At 37.6% G+C, this 18,099-nt stretch overlaps 2 long non-coding RNA genes across 2 annotated transcripts in view; both read left to right on the top strand.

The window, feature by feature from the left end:
* LOC140140849 (uncharacterized) overlaps positions 1-8,719 on the top strand; it is a 350,554-nt gene extending 341,835 nt beyond the window's left edge. Inside the window, exons 10-14 of the long non-coding RNA XR_011857313.1 lie at positions 423-585; positions 980-1,134; positions 7,504-7,658; positions 8,011-8,173; positions 8,573-8,719. This is a non-coding gene — a long non-coding RNA (uncharacterized lncRNA). The remainder of the gene's footprint in view (positions 1-422; positions 586-979; positions 1,135-7,503; positions 7,659-8,010; positions 8,174-8,572) is intronic.
* Positions 8,720-9,417: 698 nt separating this feature from the next.
* On the top strand, positions 9,418-13,002 carry LOC140140850 (uncharacterized). The gene is made up of 3 exons (XR_011857314.1): positions 9,418-9,842; positions 10,759-10,888; positions 12,053-13,002. It is a non-coding gene; the product is annotated as an uncharacterized lncRNA (long non-coding RNA).
* The last annotated feature ends 5,097 nt before the right edge of the window (positions 13,003-18,099 follow it).

Genomic DNA, 18,099 nt, shown 5'->3' with positions numbered 1-18,099 from the left:
AAAACTTGGGTTACAGTTGTGGGAGAGGATGACTTCAATCCAATTAGCCAGGGTGGCAATTATGTTGCCATGTACATGTGCCAGCAAAAGGTAAATCGGGCCATACCAGTAAAATTTATTTCTCAACACCCGGAATGGTCTAGCGACGGCCCTGATGTCACACTGAAAGGTGGTTATGTTATCAAATGTACTTAGGTACATGTTGGACTATTAGTAAATCACATTAACACACAGGGACCGAGCTTGCTTAGTATTAGATACTAGCTAATTAATCTTTGCAATAGAAAAAGCAAAATTATATAATGCATTACTTCCAAATTTCCTGTAATACTTAGTCATGTCTAGTTAGATTAAAATTATTAATACACTGAATTATTTGAAATTACAGGTTTAATTTCCTCAGGCAGGCAATCCCATTATAGTAATGAAGATGACAATCCATAAAAAGATGACGAAGATGACTGGCTTGATATGGCAGAGTATGATGCAGCAGTGAACAACACAGCATTCAACAACTGTGGCCAATTTCTATAGCACTCTACATGCATTTAACCAATAGATACACTAAAGGCGATTGACTTTAAGGTATACAAAAATGTTCATAGAAGATGTTGTTGTTGAAAACAAACAAGTTATTTAATTGTGTATGTATAACTAAGCCAATGCATGTTCTTTAAGGACATGTGCAATAACTATGAGCCCTGGGGAGGGTAAAATTGGGGGGGGGGGATCTTTTGGCAGGCCGAGAGGGGTTTTTGGCAGGCCCATAGGGGGTATAACAGCCTTTGCATCAGGGCTAAGAGTAAAATTGTACAAAATGGTGTTTGGGAGTGGTCTTCTCTCCTTTCTCCTGCACTATTTTCTTCCATTTCTTGCTTTGTTTATCAAAGCTATCTGGGCCAGCATGGTAGCTAGAAATATACTAATAAAAAGAATACATTGTTTAATATTGCTTTTTTCTTTTCAATCTTTCGTTTAGGGCCTATAGGCATCTTTCTACACCTATTGCTAAGGCATCCAAATAAAGGAGTTTGCTACACACCTCAACCATGTTCAAGAAGGCTCTGATGACCTAAGGAGCATGATAGTCCCACTGCTCTCACTTTACTATATAAATGGACAAAACAGGATGAGGTAAAAAGCATAATCATTTCCAAATGTTTCGGCTAGGATGATCTAGTCGGCATTTTATCTATGAAATCTTATAGGACTCTATGGGTTTTCTATGCATCAGATGTCTAATCTAACTTCTAGACAATATCATCCTCTGAAGTTCCGGTCCATGAGAGTATCATCAAATGTGTACAAATGCAGGTTTTTTTTCTTCAAATACCATATCAGAGTGGAATAACCTCCCATCATCTGTTCTAGAGTCTTGCAGCATTCAATACTTCAAAACTGCACTATGTAATAATGTAATGTAACTTAATGTTTAATCTGTATTCACGTATAAATATCCCATTATATTATCTTAATCCCATTATAGTGATGAAGATGACAATCCATAAAAAGATGACGAAGATGACTGGCTTGATATGGCAGAGTATGATGCAGCAGTGAACAACACAGCATTCAACAACTGTGGCCAATTTCTATAGCACTCTACATGCATTTAACCAATAGATACACTAAAGGCAATTGACTTTAAGGTATACAAAAATAAGAGAAAGGAAAACGAGCAAGGTACACCAACTTGATGTGGGGAAACAAGTAAAATACAGACTAGACAATATGCAGGGGGGGGCAAAACCAGCAAATGTAGGCATAGGAAGTAAGCAAAGTTCGATAGCCAAAAATTACCAGTTCCAAGGCTCACAAAAGTGCTAAACCTGCAAAAACAACAAGGATCAATGGTAATACAAAACTGCACTAGAACATGTGATGAAAATCACTGTGCATATAAACAGACACGCTAAACCAAACATCCAGAGTAGGCACAAAATAAGCAAAGTTCGATGGCCAAAATTGCCAATTCCAGAGCCCACAAAAGTGTCAGGAAAACAGTACACTGGAAGTGATGAAAATCACTGTGTACATAGCAGTCGAACACTAAACGGACAAAAAACAACCGACGTTTGAGCAGATAAACTGCTCTTCTTCAGGGACAGACAACAAAATATAAAAGCAAACAACAAAAACTACATGCTGTAATTTAAAACAAATTCAAGTCAATAACTGAAGGCAAGTTCAAATAGAACTCAGTAGCAAACAAGATAAGCTCAGAGCAAAATAAGCATGTCTTACTTCAATGAAGCACAGTTTACTACAGTGAGAAACTGGAAAGCATTATGTAAATAAGCACGACCACAGGACAATAGGGTATTGTCCTAATTGACAGGAAGTAGATGTCAAGAGGGGTCATAGTCAATAGAAGAGGAAGAGAATGAATAGAGGGAGATAAGTGGGCCAATGTCACTCAAATTTAAAAGAGAAGAGTCATGCATATTACAAAACAATTATTTTAAATACATATATGCTAAAAAAAAGAGAAAAAATACAGCAAAAATTGCTGAATAAAACACAAGTTGAGGAAAGTCTCAAATATTAGAGTGTAGTATGCATACAGAAAGAGGGGGGGTAGAAAAACAAGTAACTGCAGTTCATGTGGATAGGCCTGCAGTGAAGTGGTAAAGCCAACAATCACTAAAACCAAAGCACAGTAAAATACCGTTACAAATTAGCATGAAATATGCTAAAATAGGTAGTGATACAAGGTCTACTAAAAGATGGAAAAACATAGGCAAGCAAGGAGGCCTACAGTGAGAATGCCAAATGTGAATTGACACATCAAGCATGTACAATACATGTAGATCCAGTAGTAAATGAAAAAGTAATTAGAAAAGATATGCGTGATGCAATAAATATTATACATGTAGGCCTGCATAATACATGTGTTAAGAAAAGTGAAAAGCCAATAATTGCTGAATCAAAACACAAGTTGAGGAAGGTCACATATATAATAAAATGGCAGTATGCATGCAGAAAAGGGGGGGGGGGTAGGTTTGGAAGTAGAAACACAGATAAAGTAAATGCATATGAGCTCATATGGACCGTGCATGATAAAACCAATGCTCAGTGCATGTAAAGACCTTTAGATGACAGTGGAAAGCCAACAAATCACTAAAACCAAAGAACAGTGAAATACCGTAACAAATTGACATGAAATATGCCAAAATAGGTAGTGATAAAAGGTCTATACAAGCAAGCAAGGAGGGAGGCCTAAAGTGGTGTGAAAGCCACATGTGAGTTGACCCATCAAACATGTAGGCCTACATGTACATGTATGTCAAATACATGTGTGGACACAAGTAAGATCCATAGGCCAAATAAGGATACACTGGCACGTTAATCTTTAACATTTAAGCCAAGTGGTTGGGTTGTCTTAAGTTTAGAGATCCAGTCTTTCTCAAGTTTCTTTCGCATGAACGTGTCAGTCTTTGGGGGTTTGTCAATACCCATGACAGATATGTGACTAGCAGAATGTCCTGGGAGGTTGAAATGTTTGGCTACTGGTGTATTTCTGTTAAGGCGAGCATCTGCGCAATGCTCACCCAGTCTGGTTGACAGGCTACGACCAGTCTCTCCCACATACTGAACTTGGCAATTAGCACAAGTGATGAGATAGATCACATTCTCACTCTGACAACTGATGTGTTTGTGGATGTCATGGCTTTCACCTGTGGAAGAACTAGTGAAAGACGATCCTTCCTTAGTATGTTTGACTGGTGGGCCAGGGTGGATGTCATGTTCACATGACTTACAAGATCCACATGCAATAGAGCCTCTAGGAGGAGGTTGGTCTGGAGGCAGGGATGAACGTACAATCATGTCCTTGATGTTAGTACTTCTGCGATAAGCGACCATGGGTAGGTTGGGAATAGCCTTCTTACATCTATCAGAAGAATGCAAGATACGCAAGTGTTTGTGAAGTATCTGAGAAAGTTTAGGAAGCGATGGATGGTAAGTGATGACCAGAGGAATGCGTTCTGGATTATCAGGGTCGGGCGTACGAGGCACTAGAGCGTCAGATCTAGGAATCTCTAGAGCTTTGCTGATTTGCCTGTTGATAACAGAGCCAGGATAACCTCTGGCCTTAAGAAAGCCTTCAAGTTCATCTTTTCTCTTCTGAAGCGTCTCGGGAGAGGAGCAGATACGATTCAACCGGAAAGCCAAGCTGTACGGAAGACTTGACTTGGTATGCTTGGGATGACAGGAAGTCCAGTGAAGAAACTGGTGTGAGTCAGTGGGTTTAGAGTACAGGTCCGTATGGAGAGTATCATCTCTGATGGATACCAGTACATCCAAGAAGGGTATTTCCTTGATAGAGGATTCAGAGGTAAACTTAATTGTTGGATGGAAAGAATTGCACAAGGTTACAAAGTGCTGAAGTTCATCCGGACCATGTGTCCACAGAAAGAAAATATCATCGATATATCTCATCCACATGAGGGGTTTCTTGGATATAGAGGAGAGCAGACGTTCTTCTAGACGGCCCATGAAAAGGCAAGCCATAGAGGGCGCCATTTTCGTACCCATACTGGTCCCAAATATCTGCTTGTAGTTTGTGCCGTCAAATGTGAAATTATTGCAAGTAAGAACAATATCCATGAGGTCACAAAAAGCATCAAGTTGGTCAGAAGAATATGCGGGTTCAAGAAAAGAACGGCATGCATCTATACCCTCTTGTGCCGGGATATTAGTGTAGAGGGCTGAAACATCCATAGTGCAAAGCATGGTGTTAGGCGCAAGGGCCCTTGTGCATTAACAGCCTGTATCTTATGTAGGAAGTCCATGTCATCCTGAACATAAGATGGCAAGGATGAGACATGTGGTTTGAGATGGTGGTCAATGAAAAGAGAAACCCTTTCTGTGGCGCTGCCATTGGCACTAACTATAGGACGGCCAGGTGGTATAGTGTCAAATTGCTTGTGAATCTTAGGCAGTGTGTAAAATCTACCTGGTTTGGGACGTTTGGGAGTGAGAGCAACCTTGTGATCATGATCTATTAGGTCCACTTCCAAGGCTTTGTTAAGACCTTTACATACACGCTTGCTAAATTTAGTGGTGGGGTCATGATCAAGCTTTTGGTAGTGATCAGAGTTGTTGAGTTGTCTCAAACACTCATGAACATAACTTTCCCTGTCTTGGATGACTACAGCAGAACCTTTATCAGCCTCCTTGATAACAATACTCCGATTATTTTTGATATCATGCAGAGCCTTATTCTCATCACGCGAGATGTTCCGATATGTTTTAGGCTTTATCCCTTGGATAATGTCAGCCTTCACTTCAGTGATATAAGCATCAAGAAAAGGATCTTGACCAGCATTGGGTGTGAAAATACTTCCCCGCTTCAAGAGGGGATGATTAAGCAGACTTTCATTGGTCGTAGGAGTGGTGTTAGTGTTCTCCGCGGCGTCTGTGTGAAAGTGAACTTTAAGACGAAGTCGACGGGCAAATTTATCCAAGTCTGTTCAAGCTCAAGATCATCTAGAGAGGTACTTGTTGGACAAAATTTAAGCCCACGGGATAGAACAGAGACTTCATGTTCGTTAAGACTGTGGGAGGACAGGTTGACAACACTCTTGTTATCAGTGATAGGGGCTATTTTGGCACGATGCCGATAAGCTCGTTTCACCCAACGCCGCTTATGAGTTCTAGTTGGTGCGGTGTGGGTCTGTGAATAGGTCTACAATCCTGGTGAACGTTGTTATTGATGGCATTAAGGATGGAACCTTGCACATTAGATTTGTCACCACTAATCATAGTAGGACGGTTAGACTCGTCGATATAGTGGTGAGCACCAGTGGATGAGTGTGCAATGCTGATGTTATCATGGAGTTTGCGACATTTCTGAGTTAGAAGCTCGAGTTGTAGTTTAGAGCCCATTTCTTTGAGTTTCATAAGGATGGCTGAAAAGATACCGGGGTTTAACCAGAGAAGATAAAACACGACAGAGAGATAAAAATTCAGTAGACTGTTGTTGAACAGCATTGAGAGAATCTATAATGAGAATATCGAGAAGCTTGCTGGATGTAGAAAGAAAAGCTTCATCAACCAGGTCAGAACAAAGCCCACTTGTGGTATTGATGTGGTTACTAATCAACAATCCTTTAGGGATGAGTTTGATAGATCTGAGGGTATTAAGAAAATCATGATTGGAAGTGTGGCGCTTGGGATTTTTTCTTGCGTTTTCAAGCTGATTGAAGACAAGACGGATTTGGGGATGTAGACAAGAGACAAACGAGAGGGGTCCTAGGTCCGAACCATGACGGCTGCAGGGGATCACCAGCAAAATCAGAAAAAGTGGGTAATGGTGAATCCAACGGACGAGGACACAAAACACATCAAGGATCAATAAATGATACAAGAGGATACCTTGAATATAAACAACAGAAAGGAAAACGAGCAAGGTACACCAACTTGATGTGGGGAAACAAGTAAAATACAGACTAGACAATATGCAGGGGGGGGGCAAAACCAGCAAATGTAGGCATAGGAAGTAAGCAAAGTTCGATAGCCAAAAATTACCAGTTCCAAGGCTCACAAAAGTGCTAAACCTGCAAAAACAACAAGGATCAATGGTAATACAAAACTGCACTAGAACATGTGATGAAAATCACTGTGCATATAAACAGACACGCTAAACCAAACATCCAGAGTAGGCACAAAATAAGCAAAGTTCGATGGCCAAAATTGCCAATTCCAGAGCCCACAAAAGTGTCAGGAAAACAGTACACTGGAAGTGATGAAAATCACTGTGTACATAGCAGTCGAACACTAAACGGACAAAAAACAACCGACGTTTCGAGCAGATAAACTGCTCTTCTTCAGGGACAGACAACAAAATATAAAAGCAAACAACAAAAACTACATGCTGTAATTTAAAAACAAATTCAAGTCAATAACTGAAGGCAAGTTCAAATAGAACTCAGTAGCAAACAAGATAAGCTCAGAGCAAAATAAGCATGTCTTACTTCAATGAAGCACAGTTTACTACAGTGAGAAACTGGAAAGCATTATGTAAATAAGCACGACCACAGGACAATAGGGTATTGTCCTAATTGACAGGAAGTAGATGTCAAGAGGGGTCATAGTCAATAGAAGAGGAATACAAAAATGTTCATAGAAGATGTTGTTGTTGAAAACAAACAAGTTGTTTAATTGTGTATGTATAACTAAGCCAATGATGCATGTTCTTTAAGGACATGTGCAATAACTATGAGCCCTGGGGAGGGTAAAATTGGGGGGAGATCTTTTGGCAGGCCGAGAGGGTTTTTGGCAGGCCCATAGGGGGTATAACAGCCTTTGCATCAGGGCTAAGAGTAAAATTGTACAAAATGGTGTTTGGGAGTGGTCTTCTCTCCTTTCTCCTGCACTATTTTCTTCCATTTCTTGCTTTGTTTATCAAAGCTATCTGGGCCAACATGGTAGCTAGAAATATACTAATAAAAAAGAATACATTGTTTAATATTGCTTTTTCTTTTTCAATCTTTCGTTTAGGGCCTACAGGCATCTTTCCACACCTATTGCTAAGGCATCAAAATAAAGGAGTTTGCTACACACCTCAACCATGTTCAAGAAGGCTCTGATGACCTAAGGAGCATGATAGTCCCACTGCTCTCACTTTACTATATAAATGGACAAAACAGGATGAGGTAAAAAGCATAATCATTTCCAAATGTTTCGGCTAGGATGATCTAGTCGGCATTTTATCTATGAAATCTTATAGGACTCTATGGGTTTTCTATGCATCAGATGTCTAATCTAACTTCTAGACAATATCATCCTCTGAAGTTCCGGTCCATGAGAGTATCATCAAATGTGTACAAATGCAGGGTTTTTTTTTTCAAATACCATATCAGAGTGGAATAACCTCCCATCATCTGTTCTAGAGTCTTGCAGCATTCAATACTTCAAAACTGCACTATGTAATAATGTAATGTAACTTAATGTTTAATCTGTATTCACGTATAAATATCCCATTATATTATCTTAATCCCATTATAGTAATGAAGATGACAATCCATAAAAAGATGACGAAGATGACTGGCTTGATATGGCAGAGTATGATGCAGCAGTGAACAACACAGCATTCAACAACTGTGGCCAATTTCTATAGCACTCTACATGCATTTAACCAATAGATACACCTAAGGCAATTGACTTTAAGGTATACAAAAATGTTCATAGAAGATGTTGTTGTTGAAAACAAACAAGTTGTTTAATTGTGTATGTATAACTAAGCCAATGATGCATGTTCTTTAAGGACATGTGCAATAACTATGAGCCCTGGGGAGGGTAAAATGGGGGGGGGGGAGATCTTTTGGCAGGCCGAGAGGGTTTTTTGGCAGGCCCATAGGGGGTATAACAGCCTTTGCAATCAGGGCTAAGAGTAAAATTGTACAATATGGTGTTTGGGAGTGGTCTTCTCTCCTTTCTCCTGCACTATTTTCTTCCATTTCTTGCTTTGTTTATCAAAGCTATCTGGGCCAGCATGGTAGCTAGAAATATACTAATAAAAAGAATACATTGTTTAATATTGCTTTTTTCTTTTCAATCTTTCGTTTAGGGCCTATAGGCATCTTTCCACACCTATTGCTAAGGCATCAAAATAAAGGAGTTTGCTACACACCTCAACCATGTTCAAGAAGGCTCTGATGACCCAAGGAGCATGATAGTCCCACTGCTCTCACTTTACTATATAAATGGACAAAACAGGATGTGGTAAAAAGCATAATCATTTCCAAATGTTTCGGGCTAGGATGATCTATTCGGCATTTTATCAATGAAATCTTATAGGACTCTATGGGTTTTCTATGCATCAGATGTCTAATCTAACTTCTAGACAATATCATCCTCTGAAGTTCCGGTCCATGAGAGTATCATCAAATGTGTACAAATACAGGGTTTTTTTTTTTTTACCATATTAGAGTGGAATGACCTCCCATCATCTGTTCTAGAGTCTTGCAGCATTCAATACTTCAAAACTGCACTATGTAATAATGTAATGTAATGTAACTTAATGTTTAATCTGTATTCACGTATAAATATTTGTGTTTTCATCAAAGGCCATTTTTCTATTCAATTAGATGACACTTTTGCGATTTTTATTGAGTATTTGTTTAGATTAGATTTAGATTCTCCTGACCTTATCTTGCAGAAAGTGTATGCTTTTAAGTTCTGGGAGACTTTTTTACTGCAGTTTATGGGGAAGTATACAGATGTGCCTTTGATTTGATATGACTTTGGTTGGGTTGCATGCCTGATCTTGAACCATGTCATTCCAATAAAACTAATGAGATTTTAAAAGTTGAATGAAAAGATATATTCAAATGGTAAAACTTTTTGCCAAAAATGAGCAGCAGGTCTTAAATGAATTTTAATGTTCTTTTCTATGTAGACTTTGGAGGTACATATGGAAACTTTGCAATGAGAATGGCTATTGATGGAAACGAAGAGGAGCTAGGATTCCACCTGGAAAACAGGTGAAGCAGGAGAGTTGTACCGGTGGTGGTGACTTTGATTTTGCTGACGACATTGCACTGTTGTCTGAGGAAAACAACAAGAACTGCTTCACAGAGTTGAGACTTCAGCAGCAATAGTGGGCCTGAAGATGAATGGAAGTAAAACAAAGTTCATGTCTTACAATAACATAGAAGCGAGGAGCCCGCATCATAAATGGTTCATTGGATACCCAAGCATGGGAGGCGGAAACCTGATAGACCCACTCTAACCTGTGTAGACATTCTGAAAGATGACACTCGATTGGAAGCAGCTAGTAGACTTCAGGACAGCAATGGAGAACAGAAAGTTTGAGGACACCACTCGAAATAAGTCAAGTAAGTAAGTTAAGTGGAAGATATTTCCAAAATCTTTCACAGGAGGTTTGGATTTTAAATGGAATAGCCCATTGCATGCTTTCACAAAGTGGAGTCCACTGATCATGGTTCATGATTACACGCTTGAACCAGTCAGTGAGTGTAGAGGTTTGTTGATCATATGTGTGGCATTGTGTTCATGATTACACGCTTGAACCAGTCAGTGAGTGTAGAGGTTTGTTGTAACAAAAGCATGGTAATAATCATGGACAAATAATTTGTGTAGAAAAAAATAGCAAATTGTGTGGAACTTTTACACATAAAACACACAATATAAAACACAGGAAGAAAAAACATGTCAATATAGCATATCTTTTTAACATGATACCAAAATCACACAATTTGTGGCAATTTATTTTTTGGGGCATTTTGGTGGCTATTTTGAAAAAGCGCCCTCTATCTGGAGTGTCCCTACTACTGGTATTAAATGTGCTGTTCCAACATAAACACATACGCGAAACTATAAGCAACGCTTGTACGAGACAGATTAGCAAATGATTGGCATGACTGTGATGATTCAAAATAAGGACCGGTTTCATTTACATTTCATACAGAATTGCGCGGAAATTTGCGAAATAAAATTGCCAAGGGAAAGGAAAATTTTGTAGTGCGGCACAAAAATCATTGGACCTTGGTTATAATAGACTCTTGTCAATGAATAGCGAGTTTTGCACATATATAGCTTCCTCATCCATGGAGAAATAAGGAGAAAGCCTGTATGCACCGCTATCAAACTTTGAAATGCTTACATATTTACAATACTCAGTGGCAACAACACCATGTATTGGAATCATCAGCCAGTTTTGTATAGCATTTGTGCATGTATTAAATGTACTTCTATGGCTACTGACAAGCTTTGTATTTTTTTGCCTTGCAGCATTCTTTCTACCTGAGAAATTTCATAGGTTCTGGGTCGAAGAACTGCACCAACCTCAACATTGGCATCTTTCTGTTAGGCGGTATCCATTAACCTTGATCATTTGTTTGAATGATCTGTGGAATTCCTGGTGAGATAATCTTAGCAACTTTTTCAATTCAGGCTTTTTAGGCTTAGAATCTACAAGATTCTTTCCTATTTTTTGTGTCAAACTTAATCAAGGCATTATCTATGTATTAGGACATATATTCCATTCAATATCCACACTACCCCTGTGGAAGATTTTGGAAATATATTCCCCAGAAACATGTACATTAGCAGATTTATTTGAAACTCATCCTCCAGTGGAAGATTCAGGTTAAATCTTTCTCAGAGGGTGTATGGAATCCAAATGGAGCTGCTGCCGATTGTGTTCATTCCATTTGAAATTCATATCCCCTGTGGAAGATAGTTGCAAAATCTAACACAGGGGTGGTGTGATTTGGTTAAAGGTTGCTTTCAAGTGACTAATATGCAAACCATACCTAATACATGATAGTACATGCATAAACTTGCATAATATATTCAGTTTAGCGCTGATGGAGTAAAATATATAAATTCTAAATCATTCCATCCAAACTAAAATCAGAACACTGTACCTTGATACATTTTTAATTTGTTGAAATATCCAACAAATCAGTTAATGAGGCAAGTGATAATTTATAACTTAAAGAGAAACACAATGTCTTCCCAGTCCCTTCAAATTCAATAAATGAAAAACAAAACCCATTAGAATCATGCAATTGTTTTTCAGGTCCAAGCAATATTTTAATATTTACTTTCTATTATTCAATGCATAAAAAAAACATTTGTAAATAAAGTGAAAAAATGCAGTAATGCATCAAGTTAGTGATATGTGTAATTTGTCAATGCTATCAGCAGTAGATAGCAAAAAATACTGCAAATGAGACCATGTTAATTAGCTGTTTGCAAAGTCAAAATAGTTTTAAAATGGAAACAAAACAGTCTTATTATAGCAACTAGTACAAGGATCCAAATTTATGATATATGATACAAAATAAAAATTGTTGATGTCTGCAGAGTGCACACTTGTAAACTGGAATCTCCTGATACCGTCCAAGCAAACATAAGCATATAAAAAATGGAAAAGGTGACATGATTCTAAAAGCAATACATTAAAAAAGGCTAAAAGACAAAATATTTGACCGTTATTAATTAATCCTTAAACAAATGTGAACAGGATCTGACTTTTCATAAAGATTTGACCAAGCTTTTAAAATATGTTTTATTTCAGAGATGTGTGGCCTATAGGATGATATATTCAGCAATTTTATGCAAAAGTTTCAGGACCTATGCATAAGTTGTCTTCATCTCATCATTGCAGAAAGTGAAGAGTTCCGAAGTGCTGAGAAGCTCTGAAGTTAGTCATTGTATGGGTTGTCTGAGTAGTCAGTGCACAAGGTTATACATGAAGATTGAACAATACAAAATAAAAAGAAATGGTGAGACTGCATGGGATAAATGCAAATATTTAGGCACTCAATTGGACACAGATGATTATAAAGAGGAGAAAGAGACTGGCTGACCATGGCAGCAAATCACAAACTAATTTTAGTTGTTCATTCTTAATTCAATGAAAACATGTATCTTTACTGCTTTCATGGAGTGAAATAAACAAAACAAGAAGACTGAGGTGATACGCTGGCGAAGTTACGTAATTAATCGGATTAATTACCATAGCAATAGGTGAAAACAATTTTGAACATATCGCGCTGCACTTACACTCAACACCTGTGTATGTCAGCAATCATAGATTGAATGAAAGATACTAATCTTACAGATGCAAGAAATCAGCATGATATGGTTCAATGAAGAGGTACCATGTGAACGTATAAAATTGTTTTCAACTATTGCTATGGTAGTTAATCCGATTATTACATAACTTCGCCAGCGTATAGCGCTATTGCCGACTAATGTGGACGTGCTAAGGGATTAGCGGAAAAAATTTAATTCGATCGGACATAAGCCTAGATAAAATATTACCGGTAATAAGTGCATGTGTGAACACAGCTTATGTCCTTTGTGAATGTGGGCACAATGGGCCATTCACGAAGGATAATACTACTGGCTTGTACAGGTGGCGGCAAACAAAGAACATCAACTTAGTCAGATCAAATCCCTTGAAACTAAAAATGAGTATAAAGTCACATCGACTTTACACTGATTTCGTGGTACAAGGTCACGTATGTGACGCGATCAAGCAAATCAGTCGGAACTCGGAAATATTTAATTTTCAGTTTCTTATACGATAGTAACAAGCATTTACAACAACCAGTTCTAAAGATATGAGCATGGAAGAAAGAGATAAGAAGGAACCACAACAAACGCATTCACTTTGTCCACTCCCTTTACCGACATTTAATTCACATTGTTATTCATAAGGATTTACTTTGATCAATACCCATTAGTTTGGTATAGTACTCCATGTATTTGCATGTCTCCTGGTGCGTGTCTAGAAGATGATTTGAACTAATGACCTTCCGTGCAAGCACACTACAGGATTTTCTCTGGTGACGTGATCATCGGTCATTTTCAGTAATTTCCGTGCGTGATCGAATCGCTTCGCGACACCGTAATTTTCCAAAAAAACACTCTTGTTGCATGCTGGGAAGGTTTGACTTGACAACAAGATGGCGCCCTTTATCTCTATCTCTATTTTGCCCAATTTTCCCGAACTTTGATGACTTTTTTCTCAGAGTTGGCAGTCTTTGGCACTGAAACGAGTTAGCTAGTTACGATTTTTAGAGTTGTCCTTCATTTAACTCCTTGAAAGAGTTAAATTCACTCTTAAAGAGTGGTTTTCACTCTTTTTTGAGTGGTTTTAAAGTTAAAAAACACATTTCACTCCTTTGTGAATGGTCTTATAAGTGAATCACTCTTTTCGGGAGTAAGATTTTCACTCTTTTACATTTAGAGAGTAGATCATGTCTATTGTATTATGTAAATAAGTCGCTGAAAGTGTTAATGACTGTCCCCTGTGATGACTGTTAGCCTGTAACATGCCGATTTTGGCAAACTTGTTGAGTGATAAGAAAAATGTGGTATTTTTTTTCATTTTGATGTCTGGTTTTATCTTTATCAGATTGATTTCAATTTTTAATTGTCATTTGTCTACTTCCAATAAATACAGTCCTCTTATAAGTTAAATACAGGTATATATAGGGTCCGGTCCACAACTTCCCCCCTAAATACTTTTTAAAATAAATCGAAAAATATTTAACAAAATTCAAACGTGTAAAAGGTATGGGTAGCCTTATTTGGGTTACGTGTGTAGCCCAAATTATAGCGTCACAAGTCATTGCGTTCAGTCACAATGGTTCATTATGTAAAATAAAAATTCCTTTAAAAGGAATAGGGTGAGCAAATGAATTGTCAAGATAAAGGTGTAGTTCCATTACTTCGATTTTCACTTGTTGTCATTAGCAGAGGAGTGAAATTAAACTAGGAAGGTTGGTGTTGGAAGTTATCTAAATGACGAAGAGACCAAGGAGAGCAATCAAATTTGCAAAATGATATTGTAATATATCCAAATGTTTTGTTTTTTCAGTATGATAAAAACTTACATTAATTGTAATTGTTTGATTGAGTTTGTTTGATCAAGCATGAAATACAGTCTTGCAAAGTATGAAAGGTAAGAAATTGCTGCATATAGTAAGACTGAATTGGATGCTAGAATTCCAGTGTTAAAATTTGCATTCTGAGTCTATAGGAGTCAACTCTCAAACAATACATTAATGTGTTTGTAAAAGAAATCCTGACTGCTATGGACTCAGGGGCAACTTTCAAAACGGGCTATTTTCTTACACAATTAATCATTGTGACTGAACGCAATGATGTGTGAAGCTATAAATTGGTCCACATGTGTAAAACAAATGGGGCTATAAAAAAAAAGTATTAGGGGGAACTTATAAGTTGTGGACCCTATATTATGTGTGCAGTGCAAAGGGTGAGAGTGGAAACAGAGATTCCCTGAGTGCATATGAAGTGATGTTGATGTGGAAGTAAAAAGTCCTCTAACATGCTAGCGAAGCGACAGGGACTCAACCGGCTTTGGAAGGTCTCCAAAGATGGGGTAGATACAACTATGAAGCTGGTATTGTGTTCCACAGGCAAATGACCCCAAAAAAGGTAAATCCGGCCCTGAGAAGACATGCCAGAACACCCCTGGTCAAAATTCTGTTTTTTTTTTGTTGCATTTTTGGATCAAGGATATTAAAGGTCTCGAAAGTGACCTTTAATCTGCATGATTGATTAAAGGTTGCGAAAGTGGAAAACACATATTTTTAATAATAGCTATTACTAGTATATTTGATTTAAAAAAACCTGTTCTATGGGCATGAGCAACCCAGATTTTGCGTTTACTGGATTTTATTGTTAGATGTATGCAATTTTTGGTTGAAATTAATTTTCCATGAAAAAAAAGATATTTTTGTTTCCAGGCCGACCCTAGTTGTCAAGTCTGTTGAAGGTTTTTTTTCAGTGACAAGTTCTGTACTAAGTGTTGTAGATCTATAACTTTTGTATATACATTATCATCGTTTTCCAAAGTGTTCCAACATTGATTGATGGGGAGAGGGGAAGGGTAAATCATTGCTGTAGATGTTATGTTTGTTCAAAACCAAAATACACATCATTCCCATGATCTTGGCAAATTCTTCATGGAATTACAACAATGTGTGCCAAGTACTTTTTAAGATTGTAGATGCCGACAAAAATCAGTTGAAATGAATGTAAATTTCTGATCAAAATTGTACTTAAAAAACTCTCAAAATGTGGGCTTTTTTGATGTTTTTTTAAGGCACAACATCTTATTTGGTCCTTTAGCAGGTACCGTTGGCTCTTCTTATCGTATCTTGAATACAATTTATTACATCACCTGGGTATGACAAAAAGAGTCATCGGTACCTAACCAGACACCGATAGTGCTATAGGACCAAATAAGACGCAGTGCATAAAGGCATCTTGATGACTCATTAAAGTCAAGTAAAGTAGGCCTACTTGCTTAGCATCAACATAGTACTTGCTTCAGGTTTTCTTTTTTTTGCTGAACCATGAATGGTATCTTACTTATACCACGCAATTCCTATTGGGGCTGCCTGCACAGGTACACCGTTGCCAAGGTACCTACCTAGTACTCTGCAGTACCAGTGTAGTTTAGTGCAGTATGGGTCCAGTAGCATAGCCAGGGTTTTGGTGTGAGGGGCAAAGCCAAATATTTGTCCCCATTTGTCATTTTTGTCCCATTTTTAGTCACATTTAAGGACACTTTACTCTTTGCTGTCCCCATTTTATCCCTGAACATTTTCTGTGGGGGAGGCCCCCCTGAGAGGCCTTATACATGTGTGATATACTTGTACAACTTGATATACAAGTCCCACTGCCCCTGTAAACATGTTGTTCAGTTAGAGAATAAACGATAAGAATTTTTGATTTTACTATCCTCTACCGTGTGATAGACGACAGGCAGGTCCAATATTTTGAGTAATGGGTACGATAGAAATATTGGACCTGCCTGTCATTTAGCATAGGCAGTGGATAGTAAAAACAAAAATACCTATCGTTTATTCTCATTCTTAGTCCTGTAAACTATTTTAAAGCAGATTTGTAGAATGATCTTTTGCAAAAAATTTGACCAACAATAGTGCATCTACCCTTAATTGTAGATACATCAGTTCATTGCATTAAATCATGATTTGATCTTCACAAACTTCCTGCTGCATGCACATAAATAGTACCGTGCCAAATAGTAAGCAAATTAAAGCTCTGTACATTCTGTTAAACTTCGAAAAGTATTCATAACATATCCATATTAATATGTAAACGTTTCAAACCATTATTGTTTGTGTGTATAAATTTTTACTTTAGTTCTATGTGTAATAAAAAGAATTCAGGTAATCTTGTATTTTATCCTATTGTGATTCTTGTCTTGTATGCGTCATATATAATTTGGAATAATAATGCACTGCACTGGATATGGATAAATAACATATATTCAATGTTTGAAAAGTCACAAAAAATACACTTTTTTCCCTAATATTTTTGTGACAAAAAAAACCAGTTCGGATTACTTCTTTTTTTTATAGCTTTTTTTATAGCTTTTCAGGAAGTACATGAAATCAGGGAATGGAATACTTGTATATTTTGGATATTCCTCATTTTTTATATATTGACAAATATGTCTACAGTATAGTACTGTCTAATATACAGTAAGCCAAATAATTACGGTACCAGTTACCCCCTGTATATCATTAACAAAGGCAGATAAGCCATAATTGGAACCAATAGCCAATATAGTTGCATCTTTTAGCCCGAATTTAAGACCTCATTCGTTGAAATTGTTCAAGAAATAAAGACATGGCAATCCAAAAACCCAAGGAAGATGCCAAAGTAAAAGTTGCAGTTTGCCACATTGTACGCCCTATTGATTTGTACAAAGTGTTTGCCAACAAGAGAACTGCTTTCATTGATTAGAACACAGAAGTGCAACTTTTTATTTAGTATCTTCATTAGGTTTTGGATCACCGTTCCTCTAATTCTCAACTAATCTCAACAAATAAGGTCTTAAATCAGAGCTAAGGAGTACAGGCGTCGATTGCTAGTTTTAATTGTGACACATTTGTCTTTATTTAGGATATACAGGGGTGAACACAACGGCCGGTACCTTAATTATTTTGCTTACTGTATATAGGCAGCTATAGGCCTAGTAGTAGTAGTACTGTATACAGTATAATGATAATTGCTACGTCTACATGTAACATGTATATGGTATTTTTATCAGAATTCCATAACATGTAATTTTATTTTAAGGAGATTGGCATATATAAAAACAGTGGCATAGCCAGTAGGTCGGCTGTCCCCTGTGAGAAGTCTTGCCTCCCCTGAGGAATGCTGGCCCCCTGATATTTCATGTATTTTGTTGCCTATTTAACCATCAAATTTTCCCCCCTCGAAAGTCACTTTGCGCAACTGCATTTTTACACATATGTAAGTAATGGTCGCGAAGCGTCCATCGTGCCATGCGAGTGCAGCGCAGAGGGGAATCCGAGGGGGATGTGCCCTCAGAATTGGAAGATTTTGACAATTTAAGTCCCAATACGCGGATTAAGGGTTTCTCTACAGGAAGTTAATTTGTGCCGAAATTCCTTCCCACAATGCAATATGCGTATTGCATAACAAAAAATATTGATTAACCTCCGAACAGCATCTATTGTTATGCAAAACGCTTATTGCATTGTGGGAAGGAATTTCGGCACAAATTGACTTCCGGTCAAGAAACCCTAA

Source organism: Amphiura filiformis, chromosome 19 (assembly GCF_039555335.1).
Source record: "Amphiura filiformis chromosome 19, Afil_fr2py, whole genome shotgun sequence".
Lineage (NCBI taxonomy): Eukaryota > Metazoa > Echinodermata > Ophiuroidea > Amphilepidida > Amphiuridae > Amphiura > Amphiura filiformis.
This window is presented reverse-complemented; position numbering and strand designations above follow the sequence as displayed.